Source organism: Mchenga conophoros, linkage group LG17 (assembly GCF_057382185.1).
Source record: "Mchenga conophoros isolate Kocher_MC1m ecotype Shallow Benthic linkage group LG17, M_conophoros_male_GT1.1, whole genome shotgun sequence".
In the NCBI taxonomy this organism is placed as follows: domain Eukaryota; kingdom Metazoa; phylum Chordata; class Actinopteri; order Cichliformes; family Cichlidae; genus Mchenga; species Mchenga conophoros.
Window position 1 is genome coordinate 10,135,452 of NC_140542.1, and position 8,623 is coordinate 10,144,074.

Here is an 8,623-nt window from a genome sequence, read left to right on the forward strand (position 1 = left end):
ATAGGATGGCCCCAGAGTGTCTCAATAGATACATCCAGAGACAAGATAGTATTCGTATTACTAGGAGCATGGTGAACGGCAACTGCAAGATATTATATCGCAGATCTAAATTTGGTCAGTCAGCTTTTTCCATAAAGGCCATCTGTGGAACACACTTCCAACCGAAATCAAATTGATTACAGACATCAGATCCTGTAGGTTAAAGTTTGGGAAGGGAAATCAGAAATGTAGTCATTTTAACTAATGATTTTTAATTTTATTTTATTGTCTATTAATTGCAGTTGTATTTATGATGTAATTTGGTTTTATGAAAATGTATGTTTTTGTAAAATGAATCAAAATAAATCAATGAACAAAATGAATCAAAATAGATACATTTTGTAAAATGTATCTATTTTGATTGTGAGCCCAACAAGGGACAATTGTTGAAAATTAGCAATAGCTATAAACTTATGTGCGTTACATCAGTTTCATGTTTTGTACTTGGGCGATGTTAAACTGCATTGTCCCTTTTAAATAAATAGATTAAAATTAAATAGTCCTTCTGTTTAACTGTTGTCATTGTGTCTGCTTATCCACTGTGTGCTCCTTGTTTTCCTGATTCCAAGTCCGGATTTGGATTTCTGTTTGTTTTTTTTGTTTGTTTGTTTGTTTGTTTGTTTGTTTGTTTGTTTGTTTGTTTGTTTGTTTTTAACACTGAATAAAGGGTTTTTTTGTTATTCATCCCACCTTTGAGTCCTGCACTTTCCTCCTTTAATCCACTAATCAAGGCAGCAGAAAACATGTGATCACTTCTTGCTTGTACTTGCAATGACTGCCTGAAAAGGGTAAAGAACTGGATTACATAGGTGTTAAGAAAACACTCAACATTAACTAAATTTATTTTTTGGCCAGCAGAAAAAAGGTTTGAAAAGACAAATGACACATGCAATACTTATAAACTAACTTGGCTCCATAAATAGTTATGGAGCAACTTTATTCTTTATTAGAAGACAGGTTTGCTGCCTCCTGATGGATATAAGCTTAGTGTTTACTTTAAGCTCTGATACTATTGTGCTTCCTGAATATGGCCTTTGCTAAACCAATCTTATAAGCTGAATATATAGGATAAATACATTCCTATACATAAAGTTGGTCGTGGCTATATTTAGTCATATTAGACTCAAATGTAGTATGGAAATACTGTGCAACAGCCTTTACAAATTTAAGGGGCTATCATTAAAAAAATATTTGTCAAACACTTTTGTTTCATTTCTGTGATTAACAGCAAACTATATGTGAAAGTATGTTAAGTTGTTTGAAAAATATTTTTAAAACAATCCATACAAGCACGTGTAGAGACAGAAAACAGAAATTACATATGTGAAAAGAAGAAATGTCGATCATAATATTCCCGCTTCTGAGCTCTAATTTTAACCTGTTCCTCTTCTGTCCTCTGCTCCTTATCAGCACAAGACAACACATGGGGCTGAAACCTGCCCTACGGACTCTAACAAGGAGCTTTAACAGCTTGGCTCTCGTTTGTTCCTCTCCGCCCACTAATGCAGCTCTTAACACTCCCATCACCCTTCGCTATAAACCTCATTAGCTTATCAGGACAAGACAAAAGGGAATATTAACACTGCCTACTGTACTCAAGGGCCAAGCTCAGGTGTCACATCTAGATAGCAGGTATTACTATGCAAGTCGCCCCATCCTGGTCCACTGATACAACTCTCTAAGCCTCTCATTGCCTTATCCTCTTAAGACAATACCCCCATGATTCCTTCTCTTCTACCAGACAGCCTGTATTTACTGAGATATTCACTGGTCATCCATTACAAGTGGCACCTGAAACTGAAATACAACCACAAAACTTCACCTTAACCCCTCAGTATCCCTATTACCTTATCTTGGGAAGACAAAGAGGTAGCTTTAGTTAGCTCAAGGTCTGACTGCCTGACTTTGCTAGCTTTTGGATTAGCTATGCGACTAACGCGACTCCCGCAGGCCAAGGTGAGGGCTGTCTTAATGCAGCAGCTTTGGGGCAGAAAGCTGCCTAATTTCTGCTTCTATCACCACTAGCAGGGCTCCAGAAAGCTCCCCGAGAGCCACACGAAGCAGCAGTTAAGACAAAGTAGCACAAGGTTAATCCCAGCGGTGGAGAAGTCAGAAGGTATTAGAAGATATTTAAATGAAGGGAACAGTACACACCTGTACAAAACTTTAGTGAGGGAGGATATGATTTTTTTTCCCTGCAGCAGGTTTTCAAAGTACTATTATGCAAAGACATAAAATTTGGTAAAAGTGCAGCATATTCTTGAAAGTAATTAGACTGTATTTACAGGAATGTGGCAGTGGAGATATGATGCTTTGTATAAAGACAGTAAAGAGAAACAAGGCTAGCAAAAGTTACAAGAAAATCACATTTCGATGATGGCTGTCTTCTCTAGCGTACTTTGGTTCAGATTTTAACCCAACAGAGACACCACATAGTCCACACAGCGACATTTACACAGTTTTACACAGATTAGACTCTATACATCTACTCACACTAGTTGTTTGATTTTAAAAAGCAAGCCAAAAGTTTCTCACATTAGGGAACAAGTAGAGTGACTCAAAATACAAGCTATAGAGTCCGAGTCTCAGGTAATCTTTTTACTTCTACCCCTTTCATAGAAGCACTTTACATAATGGCAATAACTGCAAAACGTAACAGTTTATAAGAGAGGATTTAAAACATCACGCCAACTCCATCATTAAAATCATTAAAAATCTAAAGGAATCAGTTCATTGTCTTGCCTTTGATCTTGCGTGTATTCAGGTTTGGTAACACACTTTTAAAAAACACGCTGAAACCACTAATGTTCACAGAATTTTGTTCAACCAAACACATGGCAATGACTGGCACACAGCCAAACACATGTACCCAACATTAAATATGGCTCCTTTGATTGATTATACAACATGCTCTGCACACAGCCCTCCACTGCAACCCCCCCCCCCCCCCCCCCCCACACACACACACACACACACACTCCTCACAAGAAAGGGAATCCGAGTTCATAGGTTAAGTATAGAAGCTGTCCAAATCAGCAGGTCAGCTGACAGACAGAGGAAATGACGGGCTTAATGACTAGCTGCTGCTGCTAATGACTCACAGCTAGCTGGGTGGAAAAAGAGTGTGACTGACAGACACGCATAGACACACATGCATGCAGGTGCAGTCTCACTCACACCCTCAACCTCTCCCGCTCGATCAGCTGTAATTGGCAGTGAGACCTCGCCATCCAGTCGTGAGCGGCGCAGGCCCCGCCCACTACTTTAACAGCCCATTAGCAGTTATTAGAGGGTCCTCAGGGAGCTGTACGGGTCACAACACACTGCCAACCTAAAGGAGATTAATAACCCATGAGATTTAATAGAGGCGATGCTTCTGCGGTCAAATTGAAAATAACAGATGGAAGAGGTGAAAAGATAACAAGGAGCAACTGGAATCACAGATGAAACAATTATTTCATACGATTCATGTTTACAGGCACCATAAAACATTTATGGAGTTATAAAGATTCATAAAAGGTTATAAAAATGATGCTTGGGCTCAAAGACCTGTAAACCCAGTGGACCTCTTAGAGTTATAGGAAGAAGTCAGCTGGTAACGTAGTCCAGCAACATGCTGTCAACGTCAAGCATCTTCATAACAGCATTTTATTGATGGCTGCAATCCACTTGGGGAGCACACCGGCTCTCATCATTTACTATGACTTTTAAGGAACTCAGCTACTGTTTACAGATTGTGTTTCAGCTGTTTTGCCTGTCATGATTAGTCCAAATGCTACTACTGTTGTGCTGCTAACAGATGGATGCGAAGTTCTGATCAAGTTAGATTTTCCTCCCTATAATTACCATTTCTACTGAGTTTCTCTGTATTCCTTTTGATATAGGAATTACACACACACACACACACACATGCACATGCATATATACATACACATATATATTCATTACCTCTTATGCACAAGCTTCAGAGAGGAGACTAATGCACACAATACCCAAAACCCTCTTGCATCTCAACACTAAATCCATCCAGCAAACTAATGTCTCTTTTAAACAACTTAATCCAGAGCTGTGCATCACAAGCAGTGTAGAGGAAATTGCTGTTTTACATAAGGTGCTCATATCAGTTGCAAGATGGATAAAAATAAAAAATCATACAAAATGAAAAAGAAAAATTATCTTTTGAACCTTTTTTGTTGTTTTTCTCTACTGTTTTTGTAAAGTCAAATGTTTTGTTTATTTGTATGAAATCTAAAAAAAACAGTTTGACTGCATGGCGAAAAGGTATGCTTATCTTCCTCTGCACTCACCCACCCCACCAACCCCTCGCCCCCGCATCCTCGCACCTGTGCTGGGGAGCCAGGGGCTCAGAGATGTGTCGGTAACAATCAAAGCGCTGATGCATGCCATGTGACTAAGTGACTGTAACCCTCCAGGCAGTCTGGGACTCTGCCTGTTAGCGTGTGGCAACACCAAGATAGGTCATTACCCATTCTGTTCCAATTGAATTTTAACCAGCGTATTTGTTCCAGTGCAAATTCTGACATTTCAATATGCCAACAGAGAAATCAGCTCATTTGAATGTGGCTCGCTTGTTTATTGTTTCCTGAATAAAAAAACGAGGAGGAGGAGAAATAACAGCATGAAACTTCTGTAACAGGGTGACTGACTCAGGTAAATCAGCATTAACCAAATTAAATTTTAACTATCGCACATATTCTAATTTAACATTCAGAATGGCAAAACTCCTTAGGACAATAAGCCACACACTTAATTATAAATGATTTTACATTTTGTCTGCACTTACAAGCTTTATAAAGCAACAGTAGTTTTGACAATTTGGATCTTTTTTTAGGCGAAAGCACAAAACAAAACTTCTCTTTGCAGTCTTGCAAGCAAAGATTTGATGTTTCACTCAGTTTTACCTTGCAGTTGATTGAATTTCAACTGGCAACACAACACATCTAAAATGCCCTTGCTTTTAAGACACTCAGGTGTTTCTTTACACTACTGTGCTCTCTAGACAGGTCAATGTATTGTTCAGCTGATACAGGAGTGTACAAACAAATGCTTGGGATATTTTAAAAAGGTGTCAACACATAGATTGTCTAGCAAAGCAGCTCTAACATCATTCTTAAAAATACCCTCTGCTCTCTGTGCATCAATACTTACAGTATCAATCAGTCCTGTAAGGTTACGTATGTATGGGTGTATGCACATAGGTGTATACATAATGATACTATTGGCTGATCAGTCTATAATGGCCTCAGATACCCAATATCAGTCGGTCTCACAGTAAGTGGAGTCTGTGTCTGAACCTTGTTGAGTCTTTAAGTTTAAGTTTAATGTTTTCTCTGTGCCTATCAACCATCCAAGGACATGCGTGTTTTATCTTAACTGCAGATGCTAAGGGTGGTGGTGTGGATTTGACACAGGTAAAGTGCTTCAAGTGCATTTAATAAAGCACTATTTAAATGTAAACCACTTTGCATGATCAGTAACACTGTTAAATGGCATAGATACATTTCAATCCATTTCTTCTAAAACAACAGGAGCACCTGCGAATAACAGTTTAATGGAATATCATTCTGTGCTTTAATACAGATGTGGCAGGAAACTGCTTAATATATTAATAAACTGCTTAACTGCTTAATGTATCGATAGACAATAACAAATGAAGTTGGTTCACATATTTGATAAACATGACAACTAACCTCCAGCCTCCCACTTGCACATTCCACCACTGCTGCTTCGTATATATGGTCATTCTGCATTGCACGGCTTAGCTTTCATTTATAAATCTGAACCTACACTTAGATGAGTAACACACAAACACTTTGTACTCATGACACCAACTAAAGACAAATCCTGGTGCCGATACATATAAAAACAACTAAATAATATTGCAAAATCTTCTACAAAATAAGAGATGTTGGGAGAAGTTTGCAGATCCTAAACGTTTCTTTATCTAACACGTAAATACACACACACTGGACTCACATGTGTGTTCAAACTGCTGGTCAGCTTCTACGAAATAACCAACCAATGGCTTTCAAGTAAAAGGTATATAAAAAAATGTCTCTGAACTACAGTGGAGTACAAGTATGAAATAATGTGAAAAAATAGCATTCGACTTTTAAATAAGGTCAGTGTACCTAAGAGTAAGACAGCAAACACTGTAAATTAGGAGGTGCAAAAATGTATAATTCTCACTCATGTTTTATTTGGGTGTGTCACATTTTATGGTCAGAAGGTCAGCACCTGATGACATCATTCATTCTAGTCTTAATCTTCTAATGTCCGACTTTGTGATTGTTTTGCTAATAATTGTATTCATTTATTTTCACTGTACTGTTCGTTTTTCTTCTATACAAGAGGAAGCAGGGGCAGAGAAAGGTTCTGAGGTAGTTTCACTGACAACAAAAATCCGCTTGTGTTTTCAGCAGTATAAACATGCACTACTTTCTTGACACAAGGAGTGAGTCTGTAATCAAACACAATTTTTGCAATTAAAAATTATGTCATGTGATTTCTAACTTAGACAGGTGGCTCAGATTAGTTTTCCTTCACTTGTGCCGATCTTCTCTGGCTTCACTGACAGTGTGAGAATTCTAGACTTCAATGCAGAGAACAAAATGAGGAGTACGAAGGTCCAAGATGTTCAAAGCCATATCAGAATAACACTTTGACGGTTACTTTAATGTAACACCTCTTCTATCTGAAAACTTTAAAGGCTTTTTAAGCTAATACACACACACACACACACACACACACAAAGAGAAGAATCTAATATAGTTCATATGAAATTCATTAATTATCTTCACTATAATTCAGGCACTTCAAATGTAAGATTTGTAAGATGAAGACAAACATGGAGCAAAGAGGCAATGGCTGCTTTAAGCACACGCAGACAAACAGCTGATTAAAAGGTGAGAATAGTGTGTGTGTGTGTGTGTGTGTGTGTGTGTGTGTGTGTGTGTGTGTGTGTGTAGGAAGCAGGAGAAACCCGTTACATATTTTGTCCTGACTCACCATGAGTTGCACTTCAGGTGGTGTCTTCAGGTATCAGTCCACTCACTGTCAACCAGGATGGAGTCTGTAGGCCACACAAACACCCATCACACATTTAAACATAACCTTACAACAACTTCTTAGGACAAATGTGGTCATTACAACTTTTAGTAACGCTGTTAAGTATATAACGTGTAACAACTTATTATTCCTCTGTAGACATCTGTCGTATCTATGCAGATGAATGGCTTCTAGATATGTTTAATATAGTTAGTTTCCATTTACTCTCATAACAAGTTTGACTAATTTAGTTTTTGCACAAACAGAAGTTAAATGTTGCAAATGATCTGACCTGTAATAATCCCTGGGAGCGATCTAACCAGGTGTCACTTAGGTAATAACGTAGCAGGTCCACGCAGGTAAAGGCTGACTGTCCCTTCACCAGTCAGGTGCTGAGCTCCCGTGATGTGGAAGCAGAGGAACAGAAGGATGCAACATGATACCAGCGAGCTCAAATCCTCTGCCTGCCCCTCGTAATCCTTCAGCACAATGATCCCTGCAGGATGTTTTCTCTTCTCCTCCTCCTCCTCTTCCTCTTCTTCTTCTCCAGCTCCAGACTCCTCTGCGGAGGTGTTGCCACCTCTGTATGTAGGGCCGGCCAGATGCACCTGCGACAGGACACCAGGTAAGAGGAGATGAAGCACCACCCGTAGCCACTGAAGTCATTCTTTCATTCCTCTTCTCTCCTCAGCATCGACAACTCTGCCTGTTCCTCAGAGTGTCTCTGCCAAGAGTAGTCGGGCACAGCAGTCCTGTTTTGCCGCTCTTTGCCAAACACACAAACACACACGCATGCACAGAGGAGAGTGTTGTAGGGTTTCTTTTTTTTTCTTCCTTTTTTTTTTCCAGCAGCCGAGCTAACCCTGAGCCGGGGCCTGGTCTGCCTTTGAGATGCTCTCTAGCCCACAAACACAAGACGGCTTTCATTATCTTGCCCGTCGCAGCGCAAGGCCTAGCTTCTAAAAGCTACTGATTTCTTTCTTCCCTTAGCCCCCTGCACAAAGGGAGGGCATTTTGTAAATTACTTGCTCGTTTCAGACCAACAAAAGGTACTTTCATTGAACCCTCCTCCCCCCTCCTCCCCCCCACTGCTCTCCCTCTATCCTCCCGCCATTTGATTTTGCTCAAATTTGATTACAAGGCTTGAAAAAGGAGACGAAGAAAAGAGAAGAGGAAATAAGAAAGCCCCACAGATGGCGTGTTCATTCAGTGCTGTGAATGGCTTTATATGGGCTGCCTTTATACATGTGGCAATCCAAAGACGCTTCAGCCGCTCCGCTAAAAAAAGAACTTGACAAAATTATTGGTTTGGTGGCTTTCTTACACGACTGACATGGGGGAACTCTTAGAAAGAAAAGTCTGCCTTCTCTTTCTCTTCCTTTCTTTCGCTCTTCTTGTCTCTGTGCGCTCTGGGTTGTACACCTTGATCAAAACAAACTAAATGATGTCTGATTGTGGAAGTGTTTACTTATACAGACACACACACGCGCATATGTGTGTGTGTGTGTGTGCATGC